Source organism: Pseudophryne corroboree, chromosome 3 (assembly GCF_028390025.1).
Source record: "Pseudophryne corroboree isolate aPseCor3 chromosome 3, aPseCor3.hap2, whole genome shotgun sequence".
Classification (NCBI taxonomy): Eukaryota; Metazoa; Chordata; class Amphibia; order Anura; family Myobatrachidae; genus Pseudophryne; species Pseudophryne corroboree.
The window spans coordinates 115095544-115105488 of NC_086446.1; the positions used below are offsets into that span (position 1 = coordinate 115095544).

Consider the following 9945-nt stretch of genomic DNA (forward strand, 5'->3'; position numbering starts at 1 on the left):
AACTACTGGTTCATAAATGAATACGTTTTAAAATGGAATGCATCAACAGAACGGTGTTGGCAGTATAAAATTATCTACAGCACCTTGTATTCCCAGGTGGTCTCCCATCCAAGTACTAACCAGGCCCAACACTGCTTAGCTTCCAAGATCAGATGAGATTGGGCATATCCAGTGTGGTGTGGCTGTAGATGAGCTATATGGTTTCTGTTAGAACTTTTCTACTTCTAACTACTGGTTCATAAATGAATATGTTTGAAAATGGAATGCATCAACAGAACGGTGTTGGCAGTATAAAAATATCTACAGCACCTTGTACTCCCAGGTGGTCTCCCATCCAAGTACTAACCAGGCCCAACACTGCTTAGCTTCCAAGATCAGATGAGATTGGGCGTATCCAGCGTGGTGTGGCTGTAGATGAGCTTTGTGGTTTCTGTTAGAACTTTTCTACTTCTAACTACTGGTTCATAAATGAATACGTTTGAAAATGGAATGCATCAACAGAACGGTGTTGGCAGTATAAAAATATCTACAGCACCTTGTGTTCCCAGGTGGTCTCCCATCCAAGTACTAACCAGGCCCAACACTGCTTATCTTCCAAGATCAGATGAGATTGGGCGTATCCAGTGTGGCTTGGCTGTAGATGAACTTTGTGGTTTCTGTTAGAACTTTTCTACTTCTAACTACTGGTTCATAAATGAATACGTTTTAAAATGGAATGCATCAACAGAACGGTGTTGGCAGTGTAACATTATCTACAGCACCTTGTATTCCCAGGTGGTCTCCCATCCAAGTACTAACCAGGCCCAACACTGCTTAGCTTCCAAGATCAGATGAGATTGAGCGTATCCAGTGTGGTTTGGCTGTAGATGAGTTTTGTGGTTTCTGTTAGAACTTTTCTACTTCTAACTACTGGTTCATAAATGAATACGTTTGAAAATGGAATGCATCAACAGAACGGTGTTGGCAGTATAAAAATATCTACAGCACCTTGTATTCCCAGGTGGTCTCCCATCCAAGTACTAACCAGGCCCAACACTGCTTAGCTTCCAAGATCAGATGAGATTGGGCGTATCCAGTGTGGTGTGGCTGTAGATGATCTTTGTGGTTTCTGTTAGAACTTTTCTACTTCTAACTACTGGTTCATAAATGAATACGTTTTAAAATGGAATGCATCAACAGAACGGTGTTGGCAGTATAAAATTATCTACAGCACTTTGTATTCCCAGGTGGTCTCCCATCCAAGTACTAACCAGGCCCAACACTGCTTAGCTTCCAAGATCAGATGAGATTGGGCGTATCCAGTGTGGTGTGGCTGTAGATGAGCTTTATGGTTTCTGTTAGAACTTTTCTACTTCTAACTACTGGTTCATAAATGAATACGTTTGAAAATGGAATGCATCAACAGAACGGTGTTGGCATTATAAAAATATCTACAGCACCTTGTATTCCCAGGTGGTCTCCCATCCAAGTACTAACCAGGCCCAACACTGCTTAGCTTCCAAGATCAGATGAGATTGGGCGTATCCAGTGTGGTGTGGCTGTATATGAGCTTTGTGGTTTCTGTTAGAACTTTTCTACTTCTAACTACTGGTTCATAAATGAATACGTTTGAAAATGGAATGCATCAACAGAACGGTGTTGGCAGTATAAAAATATCTACAGCACCTTGTATTCCCAGGTGGTCTCCCATCCAAGTACTAACCAGGCCCAATACTGCTTAGCTTCCAAGATCAGATGAGATTGGGCGTATCCAGTGTGGTGTGGCTGTAGATAAGCTTTGTGGTTTTTGTTAGAACTTTTCTACTTCTAACTACTGGTTCATAAATGAATACGTTTTAAAATGGAATGCATCAACAGAACGGTGTTGGCAGTATAAAAATATCTACAGCACCTTGTATTCCCAGGTGGTCTCCCAGCCAAGTACTAACCAGGCCCAACACTGCTTAGCTTCCAAGATCAGATGAGATTGGGCGTATCCAGCGTGGTGTGGCTGTAGATGAGCTTTGTGGTTTCTGTTAGAACTTTTCTACTTCTAACTACTGGTTCATAAATGAATACGTTTGAAAATGGAATGCATCAACAGAACGGTGTTGGCAGTATAAAAATATCTACAGCACCTTGTATTCCCAGGTGGTTTCCCATCCAAGTACTAACCAGGCCCAACACTGCTTAGCTTCCAAGACCAGATGAGATTGAGCGTATCCAGTGTGGTGTGGCTGTAGATGAGCTTTGTGGTTTCTGTTAGAACTTTTCTACTTCTAACTACTGGTTCATAAATGAATACGTTTTAAAATGGAATGCATCAACAGAACGGTGTTGGTAGTATAAAAATTATCTACAGCACCTTGTATTCCCAGGTGGTCTCCCATCCAAGTACTAACCAGGCCCAACACTGCTTAGCTTCCAAGATCAGATGAGATTGGGCGTATCCAGTGTGGTGTGGCTGTATATGAGCTTTGTGGTTTCTGTTAGAACTTTTCTACTTCTAACTACTGGTTCATAAATGAATACGTTTGAAAATGGAATGCATCAACAGAACGGTGTTGGCAGTATAAAAATATCTACAGCACCTTGTATTCCCAGGTGGTCTCCCATCCAAGTACTAACCAGGCCCAATACTGCTTAGCTTCCAAGATCAGATGAGATTGGGCGTATCCAGTGTGGTGTGGCTGTAGATAAGCTTTGTGGTTTCTGTAAGAACTTTTCTACTTCTAACTACTGGTTCATAAATGAATACGTTTTAAAATGGAATGCATCAACAGAACGGTGTTGGCAGTATAAAAATATCTACAGCACCTTGTATTCCCAGGTGGTCTCCCAGCCAAGTACTAACCAGGCCCAACACTGCTTAGCTTCCAAGATCAGATGAGATTGGGCGTATCCAGCGTGGTGTGGCTGTAGATGAGCTTTGTGGTTTCTGTTAGAACTTTTCTACTTCTAACTACTGGTTCATAAATGAATACGTTTGAAAATGGAATGCATCAACAGAACGGTGTTGGCAGTATAAAAATATCTACAGCACCTTGTATTCCCAGGTGGTTTCCCATCCAAGTACTAACCAGGCCCAACACTGCTTAGCTTCCAAGACCAGATGAGATTGGGCGTATCCAGTGTGGTGTGGCTGTAGATGAGCTTTATGGTTTCTGTTAGAACTTTTCTACTTCTAACTACTGGTTCATAAATGAATACGTTTGAAAATGGAATGCATCAACAGAACGGTGTTGGCAGTATAAAAATATCTACAGCACCTTGTATTCCCAGGTGGTCTCCCATCCAAGTACTAACCAGGCCCAACACTGCTTAGCTTCGAAGATCAGATGAGATTGGGCGTATCCAGTGTGGTGTGGCTGTAGATGAGCTTTGTGGTTTCTGTTAGAACTTTTCTACTTCTAACTACTGGTTCATAAATGAATACGTTTGAAAATGGAATGCATCAACAGAACGGTGTTGGCAGTATAAAAATATCTACAGCACCTTGTATTCCCAGGTGGTCTCCCATCCAAGTACTAACCAGGCCCAACACTGCTTAGCTTCCAAGATCAGATGAGATTGGGCATATCCAGTGTGGTGTGGCTGTATAAAAGCTTTATAGTTTCGGTTAGTACTTTTCTACTTCTAACTACTGATTCATAAATGAATACGTTTGAAAATGGAATGCATCAACAGAACGGTGTTGGTAGTATAAAAATATCTACAGCACCTTGTATTCCCAGGTGGTCTCCCATCCAAGTACTAACCAGGCCCAACACTGCTTAGCTTCCAAGATCAGATGAGATTGGGCGTATCCAGTGCGGCTTGGCTGTAGATGAACTTTGTGGTTTCTGTTAGAACTTTTCTACTTCTAACTACTGGTTCATAAATGAATACGTTTTAAAATGGAATGCATCAACAGAACGGTGTTGGCAGTATAAAATTATCTACAGCACCTTGTATTCCCAGGTGGTCTCCCATCCAAGTACTAACCAGGCCCAACACTGCTTAGCTTCCAAGATCAGAGGAGATTGGGCGTATCCAGTGTGGTGTGGCTGTAGATGAGCTTTATGGTTTCTGTTAGAACTTTTCTACTTCTAACTACTGGTTCATAAATGAATACGTTTGAAAATGGAATGCATCAACAGAACGGTGTTGGCAGTATAAAAATATCTACAGCACCTTGTATTCCCAGGTGGTCTCCCATCCAAGTACTAACCAGGCCCAACACTGCTTAGCTTCCAAGATCAGATGAGATTGGGCGTATCCAGTGTGGTGTGGCTGTATATGAGCTTTGTGGTTTCTGTTAGAACTTTTCTACTTCTAACTACTGGTTCATAAATGAATACGTTTGAAAATGGAATGCATCAACAGAACGGTGTTGGCAGTATAAAAATATCTACAGCACCTTGTACTCCCAGGTGGTCTCCCATCCAAGTACTAACCAGGCCCAACACTGCTTAGCTTCCAAGATCAGATGAGATTGGGCGTATCCAGCGTGGTGTGGCTGTAGATGAGCTTTGTGGTTTCTGTTAGAACTTTTCTACTTCTAACTACTGGTTCATAAATGAATACGTTTGAAAATGGAATGCATCAACAGAACGGTGTTGGCAGTATAAAAATATCTACAGCACCTTGTATTCCCAGGTGGTCTCCCATCCAAGTACTAACCAGGCCCAACACTGCTTAGCTTCCAAGATCAGATGAGATTGGGCGTATCCAGTGTGGTGTGGCTGTAGATGAGCTTTATGGTTTCTGTTAGAACTTTTCTACTTCTAACTACTGGTTCATAAATGAATTCATTTGAAAATTGAATGCATCAACAGAACGGTGTTGGCAGTATAAAAATATCTACAGCACCTTGTATTCCCAGGTGGTCTCCCATCCAAGTACTAACCAGGCCCAACACTGCTTATCTTCCAAGATCAGATGAGATTGGGCGTATCCAGTGTGGCTTGGCTGTAGATGAGCTTTATGGTTTCTGTTAGAACTTTTCTACTTCTAACTACTGGTTCATAAATGAATACGTTTGAAAATGGAATGCATCAACAGAACGGTGTTGGCATTATAAAAATATCTACAGCACCTTGTATTCCCAGGTGGTCTCCCATCCAAGTACTAACCAGGCCCAACACTGCTTAGCTTCCAAGATCAGATGAGATTGGGCGTATCCAGTGTGGTGTGGCTGTATATGAGCTTTGTGGTTTCTGTTAGAACTTTTCTACTTCTAACTACTGGTTCATAAATGAATACGTTTGAAAATGGAATGCATCAACAGAACGGTGTTGGCAGTATAAAAATATCTACAGCACCTTGTATTCCCAGGTGGTCTCCCATCCAAGTACTAACCAGGCCCAATACTGCTTAGCTTCCAAGATCAGATGAGATTGGGCGTATCCAGTGTGGTGTGGCTGTAGATAAGCTTTGTGGTTTCTGTTAGAACTTTTCTACTTCTAACTACTGGTTCATAAATGAATACGTTTGAAAATGGAATGCATCAACAGAACGGTGTTGGCAGTATAAAAATATCTACAGCACCTTGTATTCCCAGGTGGTTTCCCATCCAAGTACTAACCAGGCCCAACACTGCTTAGCTTCCAAGACCAGATGAGATTGGGCGTATCCAGTGTGGTGTGGCTGTAGATGAGCTTTGTGGTTTCTGTTAGAACTTTTCTACTTCTAACTACTGGTTCATAAATGAATACGTTTTAAAATGGAATGCATCAACAGAACGGTGTTGGTAGTATAAAAATTATCTACAGCACCTTGTATTCCCAGGTGGTCTCCCATCCAAGTACTAACCAGGCCCAACACTGCTTAGCTTCCAAGATCAGATGAGATTGGGCGTATCCAGTGTGGTGTGGCTGTAGATGAGCTTTATGGTTTCTGTTAGAACTTTTCTACTTCTAACTACTGGTTCATAAATGAATACGTTTGAAAATGGAATGCATCAACAGAACGGTGTTGGCATTATAAAAATATCTACAGCACCTTGTATTCCCAGGTGGTCTCCCATCCAAGTACTAACCAGGCCCAACACTGCTTAGCTTCCAAGATCAGATGAGATTGGGCGTATCCAGTGTGGTGTGGCTGTATATGAGCTTTGTGGTTTCTGTTAGAACTTTTCTACTTCTAACTACTGGTTCATAAATGAATACGTTTGAAAATGGAATGCATCAACAGAACGGTGTTGGCAGTATAAAAATATCTACAGCACCTTGTATTCCCAGGTGGTCTCCCATCCAAGTACTAACCAGGCCCAATACTGCTTAGCTTCCAAGATCAGATGAGATTGGGCGTATCCAGTGTGGTGTGGCTGTAGATAAGCTTTGTGGTTTCTGTTAGAACTTTTCTACTTCTAACTACTGGTTCATAAATGAATACGTTTTAAAATGGAATGCATCAACAGAACGGTGTTGGCAGTATAAAAATATCTACAGCACCTTGTATTCCCAGGTGGTCTCCCAGCCAAGTACTAACCAGGCCCAACACTGCTTAGCTTCCAAGATCAGATGAGATTGGGCGTATCCAGCGTGGTGTGGCTGTAGATGAGCTTTGTGGTTTCTGTTAGAACTTTTCTACTTCTAACTACTGGTTCATAAATGAATACGTTTGAAAATGGAATGCATCAACAGAACGGTGTTGGCAGTATAAAAATATCTACAGCACCTTGTATTCCCAGGTGGTTTCCCATCCAAGTACTAACCAGGCCCAACATTGCTTAGCTTCCAAGACCAGATGAGATTGGGCGTATCCAGTGTGGTGTGGCTGTAGATGAGCTTTATGGTTTCTGTTAGAACTTTTCTACTTCTAACTACTGGTTCATAAATGAATACGTTTGAAAATGGAATGCATCAACAGAACGGTGTTGGCAGTATAAAAATATCTACAGCACCTTGTATTCCCAGGTGGTCTCCCATCCAAGTACTAACCAGGCCCAACACTGCTTAGCTTCGAAGATCAGATGAGATTGGGCGTATCCAGTGTGGTGTGGCTGTAGATGAGCTTTGTGGTTTCTGTTAGAACTTTTCTACTTCAAACTACTGGTTCATAAATGAATACGTTTGAAAATGGAATGCATCAACAGAACGGTGTTGGCAGTATAAAAATATCTACAGCACCTTGTATTCCCAGGTGGTCTCCCATCCAAGTACTAACCAGGCCCAACACTGCTTAGCTTCCAAGATCAGATGAGATTGGGCATATCCAGTGTGGTGTGGCTGTATAAGAGCTTTATAGTTTCGGTTAGTACTTTTCTACTTCTAACTACTGATTCATAAATGAATATGTTTGAAAATGGAATGCATCAACAGAACGGTGTTGGTAGTATAAAAATATCTACAGCACCTTGTATTCCCAGGTGGTCTCCCATCCAAGTACTAACCAGGCCCAACACTGCTTAGCTTCCAAGATCAGATGAGATTGGGCGTATCCAGTGTGGCTTGGCTGTACATGAACTTTGTGGTTTCTGTTAGAACTTTTCTACTTCTAACTACTGGTTCATAAATGAATACGTTTTAAAATGGAATGCATCAACAGAACGGTGTTGGCAGTATAAAATTATCTACAGCACCTTGTATTCCCAGGTGGTCTCCCATCCAAGTACTAACCAGGCCCAACACTGCTTAGCTTCCAAGATCAGATGAGATTGGGCGTATCCAGTGTGGTGTGGCTGTAGATGAGCTATATGGTTTCTGTTAGAACTTTTCTACTTCTAACTACTGGTTCATAAATGAATACGTTTGAAAATGGAATGCATCAACAGAACGGTGTTGGCAGTATAAAAATATCTACAGCACCTTGTACTCCCAGGTGGTCTCCCATCCAAGTACTAACCAGGCCCAACACTGCTTAGCTTCCAAGATCAGATGAGATTGGGCGTATCCAGCGTGGTGTGGCTGTAGATGAGCTTTGTGGTTTCTGTTAGAACTTTTCTACTTCTAACTACTGGTTCATAAATGAATACGTTTGAAAATGGAATGCATCAACAGAACGGTGTTGGCAGTATAAAAATATCTACAGCACCTTGTATTCCCAGGTGGTCTCCCATCCAAGTACTAACCAGGCCCAACACTGCTTAGCTTCCAAGATCAGATGAGATTGGGCGTATCCAGTGTGGTGTGGCTGTAGATGAGCTTTGTGGTTTCTGTTAGAACTTTTCTACTTCTAATTACTGGTTCATAAATGAATACGTTTTAAAATGGAATGCATCAACAGAACGGTGTTGGCAGTATAAAATTATCTACAGCACCTTGTATTCCCAGGTGGTCTCCCATCCAAGTACTAACCAGGCCCAACACTGCTTAGCTTCCAAGATCAGATGAGATTGGGCGTATCCAGTGTGGTGTGGCTGTAGATGAGCTTTATGGTTTCTGTTAGAACTTTTCTACTTCTAACTACTGGTTCATAAATGAATTCATTTGAAAATTGAATGCATCAACAGAACGGTGTTGGCAGTATAAAAATATCTACAGCACCTTGTGTTCCCAGGTGGTCTCCCATCCAAGTACTAACCAGGCCCAACACTGCTTATCTTCCAAGATCAGATGAGATTGGGCGTATCCAGTGTGGCTTGGCTGTAGATGAACTTTGTGGTTTCTGTTAGAACTTTTCTACTTCTAACTACTGGTTCATAAATGAATACGTTTTAAAATGGAATGCATCAACAGAACGGTGTTGGCAGTGTAACATTATCTACAGCACCTTGTATTCCCAGGTGGTCTCCCATCCAAGTACTAACCAGGCCCAACACTGCTTAGCTTCCAAGATCAGATGAGATTGAGCGTATCCAGTGTGGTTTGGCTGTAGATGAGTTTTGTGGTTTCTGTTAGAACTTTTCTACTTCTAACTACTGGTTCATAAATGAATACGTTTGAAAATGGAATGCATCAACAGAACGGTGTTGGCAGTATAAAAATATCTACAGCACCTTGTGTTCCCAGGTGGTCTCCCATCCAAGTACTAACCAGGCCCAACACTGCTTATCTTCCAAGATCAGATGAGATTGGGCGTATCCAGTGTGGCTTGGCTGTAGATGAGCTTTATGGTTTCTGTTAGAACTTTTCTACTTCTAACTACTGGTTCATAAATGAATACGTTTGAAAATGGAATGCATCAACAGAACGGTGTTGGCATTATAAAAATATCTACAGCACCTTGTATTCCCAGGTGGTCTCCCATCCAAGTACTAACCAGGCCCAACACTGCTTAGCTTCCAAGATCAGATGAGATTGGGCGTATCCAGTGTGGTGTGGCTGTATATGAGCTTTGTGGTTTCTGTTAGAACTTTTCTACTTCTAACTACTGGTTCATAAATGAATACGTTTGAAAATGGAATGCATCAACAGAACGGTGTTGGCAGTATAAAAATATCTACAGCACCTTGTATTCCCAGGTGGTCTCCCATCCAAGTACTAACCAGGCCCAATACTGCTTAGCTTCCAAGATCAGATGAGATTGGGCGTATCCAGTGTGGTGTGGCTGTAGATAAGCTTTGTGGTTTCTGTTAGAACTTTTCTACTTCTAACTACTGGTTCATAAATGAATACGTTTGAAAATGGAATGCATCAACAGAACGGTGTTGGCAGTATAAAAATATCTACAGCACCTTGTATTCCCAGGTGGTTTCCCATCCAAGTACTAACCAGGCCCAACACTGCTTAGCTTCCAAGACCAGATGAGATTGGGCGTATCCAGTGTGGTGTGGCTGTAGATGAGCTTTGTGGTTTCTGTTAGAACTTTTCTACTTCTAACTACTGGTTCATAAATGAATACGTTTTAAAATGGAATGCATCAACAGAACGGTGTTGGTAGTATAAAAAAAGTCTACAGCACCTTGTATTCCCAGGTGGTCTCCCATCCAAGTACTAACCAGGCCCAACACTGCTTAGCTTCCAAGATCAGATGAGATTGGGCGTATCCAGTGTGGTGTGGCTGTAGATGAGCTTTATGGTTTCTGTTAGAACTTTTCTACTT

The 9945-nt window shown here is 41.8% G+C and overlaps 44 non-coding genes across 44 annotated transcripts; all 44 read right to left on the reverse strand.

Moving 5' to 3' along the window:
• Positions 1-71: 71 nt before the first annotated feature.
• Positions 72-190, reverse strand: LOC135059076 (5S ribosomal RNA). Its single transcript, XR_010245493.1, has one exon. It is a non-coding gene; the product is annotated as a 5S ribosomal RNA (ribosomal RNA).
• A 107-nt stretch (positions 191-297) lies between these two features.
• On the reverse strand, positions 298-416 carry LOC135061750 (5S ribosomal RNA). Its single transcript, XR_010248123.1, has one exon. It is a non-coding gene; the product is annotated as a 5S ribosomal RNA (ribosomal RNA).
• Positions 417-523: 107 nt separating this feature from the next.
• Positions 524-642, reverse strand: LOC135063943 (5S ribosomal RNA). Its single transcript, XR_010250262.1, has one exon. It is a non-coding gene; the product is annotated as a 5S ribosomal RNA (ribosomal RNA).
• A 107-nt stretch (positions 643-749) lies between these two features.
• Positions 750-868, reverse strand: LOC135060242 (5S ribosomal RNA). The gene has a single exon (XR_010246634.1). It is a non-coding gene; the product is annotated as a 5S ribosomal RNA (ribosomal RNA).
• A 107-nt stretch (positions 869-975) lies between these two features.
• Positions 976-1094, reverse strand: LOC134892824 (5S ribosomal RNA). Its single transcript, XR_010171609.1, has one exon. It is a non-coding gene; the product is annotated as a 5S ribosomal RNA (ribosomal RNA).
• Positions 1095-1201: 107 nt separating this feature from the next.
• LOC135065029 (5S ribosomal RNA) lies at positions 1202-1320 on the reverse strand. The gene has a single exon (XR_010251321.1). It is a non-coding gene; the product is annotated as a 5S ribosomal RNA (ribosomal RNA).
• A 107-nt stretch (positions 1321-1427) lies between these two features.
• On the reverse strand, positions 1428-1546 carry LOC135062452 (5S ribosomal RNA). Its single transcript, XR_010248801.1, has one exon. It is a non-coding gene; the product is annotated as a 5S ribosomal RNA (ribosomal RNA).
• A 107-nt stretch (positions 1547-1653) lies between these two features.
• LOC135063852 (5S ribosomal RNA) lies at positions 1654-1772 on the reverse strand. Its single transcript, XR_010250174.1, has one exon. It is a non-coding gene; the product is annotated as a 5S ribosomal RNA (ribosomal RNA).
• A 107-nt stretch (positions 1773-1879) lies between these two features.
• Positions 1880-1998, reverse strand: LOC135062568 (5S ribosomal RNA). Its single transcript, XR_010248916.1, has one exon. It is a non-coding gene; the product is annotated as a 5S ribosomal RNA (ribosomal RNA).
• A 107-nt stretch (positions 1999-2105) lies between these two features.
• Positions 2106-2224, reverse strand: LOC135070119 (5S ribosomal RNA). The gene has a single exon (XR_010256293.1). It is a non-coding gene; the product is annotated as a 5S ribosomal RNA (ribosomal RNA).
• Positions 2225-2332: 108 nt separating this feature from the next.
• LOC135062453 (5S ribosomal RNA) lies at positions 2333-2451 on the reverse strand. Its single transcript, XR_010248802.1, has one exon. It is a non-coding gene; the product is annotated as a 5S ribosomal RNA (ribosomal RNA).
• Positions 2452-2558: 107 nt separating this feature from the next.
• LOC135063853 (5S ribosomal RNA) lies at positions 2559-2677 on the reverse strand. The gene has a single exon (XR_010250175.1). It is a non-coding gene; the product is annotated as a 5S ribosomal RNA (ribosomal RNA).
• A 107-nt stretch (positions 2678-2784) lies between these two features.
• LOC135062569 (5S ribosomal RNA) lies at positions 2785-2903 on the reverse strand. The gene has a single exon (XR_010248917.1). It is a non-coding gene; the product is annotated as a 5S ribosomal RNA (ribosomal RNA).
• Positions 2904-3010: 107 nt separating this feature from the next.
• Positions 3011-3129, reverse strand: LOC135065738 (5S ribosomal RNA). Its single transcript, XR_010252011.1, has one exon. It is a non-coding gene; the product is annotated as a 5S ribosomal RNA (ribosomal RNA).
• A 107-nt stretch (positions 3130-3236) lies between these two features.
• On the reverse strand, positions 3237-3355 carry LOC135066913 (5S ribosomal RNA). Its single transcript, XR_010253148.1, has one exon. It is a non-coding gene; the product is annotated as a 5S ribosomal RNA (ribosomal RNA).
• Positions 3356-3462: 107 nt separating this feature from the next.
• On the reverse strand, positions 3463-3581 carry LOC134884709 (5S ribosomal RNA). Its single transcript, XR_010168846.1, has one exon. It is a non-coding gene; the product is annotated as a 5S ribosomal RNA (ribosomal RNA).
• A 107-nt stretch (positions 3582-3688) lies between these two features.
• LOC135061206 (5S ribosomal RNA) lies at positions 3689-3807 on the reverse strand. Its single transcript, XR_010247595.1, has one exon. It is a non-coding gene; the product is annotated as a 5S ribosomal RNA (ribosomal RNA).
• Positions 3808-3914: 107 nt separating this feature from the next.
• LOC135062698 (5S ribosomal RNA) lies at positions 3915-4033 on the reverse strand. The gene has a single exon (XR_010249045.1). It is a non-coding gene; the product is annotated as a 5S ribosomal RNA (ribosomal RNA).
• Positions 4034-4140: 107 nt separating this feature from the next.
• Positions 4141-4259, reverse strand: LOC135062454 (5S ribosomal RNA). The gene has a single exon (XR_010248803.1). It is a non-coding gene; the product is annotated as a 5S ribosomal RNA (ribosomal RNA).
• A 107-nt stretch (positions 4260-4366) lies between these two features.
• On the reverse strand, positions 4367-4485 carry LOC135061751 (5S ribosomal RNA). The gene has a single exon (XR_010248124.1). It is a non-coding gene; the product is annotated as a 5S ribosomal RNA (ribosomal RNA).
• A 107-nt stretch (positions 4486-4592) lies between these two features.
• On the reverse strand, positions 4593-4711 carry LOC134892836 (5S ribosomal RNA). Its single transcript, XR_010171610.1, has one exon. It is a non-coding gene; the product is annotated as a 5S ribosomal RNA (ribosomal RNA).
• A 107-nt stretch (positions 4712-4818) lies between these two features.
• Positions 4819-4937, reverse strand: LOC135062838 (5S ribosomal RNA). The gene has a single exon (XR_010249179.1). It is a non-coding gene; the product is annotated as a 5S ribosomal RNA (ribosomal RNA).
• Positions 4938-5044: 107 nt separating this feature from the next.
• On the reverse strand, positions 5045-5163 carry LOC135062455 (5S ribosomal RNA). The gene has a single exon (XR_010248804.1). It is a non-coding gene; the product is annotated as a 5S ribosomal RNA (ribosomal RNA).
• A 107-nt stretch (positions 5164-5270) lies between these two features.
• Positions 5271-5389, reverse strand: LOC135063854 (5S ribosomal RNA). Its single transcript, XR_010250176.1, has one exon. It is a non-coding gene; the product is annotated as a 5S ribosomal RNA (ribosomal RNA).
• A 107-nt stretch (positions 5390-5496) lies between these two features.
• On the reverse strand, positions 5497-5615 carry LOC135065739 (5S ribosomal RNA). Its single transcript, XR_010252012.1, has one exon. It is a non-coding gene; the product is annotated as a 5S ribosomal RNA (ribosomal RNA).
• A 108-nt stretch (positions 5616-5723) lies between these two features.
• On the reverse strand, positions 5724-5842 carry LOC134892849 (5S ribosomal RNA). Its single transcript, XR_010171612.1, has one exon. It is a non-coding gene; the product is annotated as a 5S ribosomal RNA (ribosomal RNA).
• Positions 5843-5949: 107 nt separating this feature from the next.
• On the reverse strand, positions 5950-6068 carry LOC135062456 (5S ribosomal RNA). Its single transcript, XR_010248805.1, has one exon. It is a non-coding gene; the product is annotated as a 5S ribosomal RNA (ribosomal RNA).
• A 107-nt stretch (positions 6069-6175) lies between these two features.
• On the reverse strand, positions 6176-6294 carry LOC135063857 (5S ribosomal RNA). Its single transcript, XR_010250178.1, has one exon. It is a non-coding gene; the product is annotated as a 5S ribosomal RNA (ribosomal RNA).
• A 107-nt stretch (positions 6295-6401) lies between these two features.
• On the reverse strand, positions 6402-6520 carry LOC135062570 (5S ribosomal RNA). Its single transcript, XR_010248918.1, has one exon. It is a non-coding gene; the product is annotated as a 5S ribosomal RNA (ribosomal RNA).
• A 107-nt stretch (positions 6521-6627) lies between these two features.
• On the reverse strand, positions 6628-6746 carry LOC134885756 (5S ribosomal RNA). The gene has a single exon (XR_010169863.1). It is a non-coding gene; the product is annotated as a 5S ribosomal RNA (ribosomal RNA).
• A 107-nt stretch (positions 6747-6853) lies between these two features.
• LOC135066914 (5S ribosomal RNA) lies at positions 6854-6972 on the reverse strand. Its single transcript, XR_010253149.1, has one exon. It is a non-coding gene; the product is annotated as a 5S ribosomal RNA (ribosomal RNA).
• Positions 6973-7079: 107 nt separating this feature from the next.
• On the reverse strand, positions 7080-7198 carry LOC134884710 (5S ribosomal RNA). Its single transcript, XR_010168847.1, has one exon. It is a non-coding gene; the product is annotated as a 5S ribosomal RNA (ribosomal RNA).
• Positions 7199-7305: 107 nt separating this feature from the next.
• LOC135069739 (5S ribosomal RNA) lies at positions 7306-7424 on the reverse strand. Its single transcript, XR_010255923.1, has one exon. It is a non-coding gene; the product is annotated as a 5S ribosomal RNA (ribosomal RNA).
• A 107-nt stretch (positions 7425-7531) lies between these two features.
• On the reverse strand, positions 7532-7650 carry LOC134892861 (5S ribosomal RNA). Its single transcript, XR_010171613.1, has one exon. It is a non-coding gene; the product is annotated as a 5S ribosomal RNA (ribosomal RNA).
• Positions 7651-7757: 107 nt separating this feature from the next.
• Positions 7758-7876, reverse strand: LOC135061753 (5S ribosomal RNA). Its single transcript, XR_010248125.1, has one exon. It is a non-coding gene; the product is annotated as a 5S ribosomal RNA (ribosomal RNA).
• Positions 7877-7983: 107 nt separating this feature from the next.
• Positions 7984-8102, reverse strand: LOC134892872 (5S ribosomal RNA). The gene has a single exon (XR_010171614.1). It is a non-coding gene; the product is annotated as a 5S ribosomal RNA (ribosomal RNA).
• Positions 8103-8209: 107 nt separating this feature from the next.
• LOC134892885 (5S ribosomal RNA) lies at positions 8210-8328 on the reverse strand. Its single transcript, XR_010171615.1, has one exon. It is a non-coding gene; the product is annotated as a 5S ribosomal RNA (ribosomal RNA).
• A 107-nt stretch (positions 8329-8435) lies between these two features.
• LOC135063944 (5S ribosomal RNA) lies at positions 8436-8554 on the reverse strand. Its single transcript, XR_010250263.1, has one exon. It is a non-coding gene; the product is annotated as a 5S ribosomal RNA (ribosomal RNA).
• Positions 8555-8661: 107 nt separating this feature from the next.
• On the reverse strand, positions 8662-8780 carry LOC135060243 (5S ribosomal RNA). The gene has a single exon (XR_010246635.1). It is a non-coding gene; the product is annotated as a 5S ribosomal RNA (ribosomal RNA).
• A 107-nt stretch (positions 8781-8887) lies between these two features.
• On the reverse strand, positions 8888-9006 carry LOC135063945 (5S ribosomal RNA). Its single transcript, XR_010250264.1, has one exon. It is a non-coding gene; the product is annotated as a 5S ribosomal RNA (ribosomal RNA).
• A 107-nt stretch (positions 9007-9113) lies between these two features.
• LOC135062457 (5S ribosomal RNA) lies at positions 9114-9232 on the reverse strand. The gene has a single exon (XR_010248806.1). It is a non-coding gene; the product is annotated as a 5S ribosomal RNA (ribosomal RNA).
• A 107-nt stretch (positions 9233-9339) lies between these two features.
• On the reverse strand, positions 9340-9458 carry LOC135063858 (5S ribosomal RNA). Its single transcript, XR_010250179.1, has one exon. It is a non-coding gene; the product is annotated as a 5S ribosomal RNA (ribosomal RNA).
• A 107-nt stretch (positions 9459-9565) lies between these two features.
• Positions 9566-9684, reverse strand: LOC135065740 (5S ribosomal RNA). Its single transcript, XR_010252013.1, has one exon. It is a non-coding gene; the product is annotated as a 5S ribosomal RNA (ribosomal RNA).
• Positions 9685-9792: 108 nt separating this feature from the next.
• Positions 9793-9911, reverse strand: LOC134901889 (5S ribosomal RNA). Its single transcript, XR_010175365.1, has one exon. It is a non-coding gene; the product is annotated as a 5S ribosomal RNA (ribosomal RNA).
• Between the last annotated feature and the right edge of the window lie 34 nt (positions 9912-9945).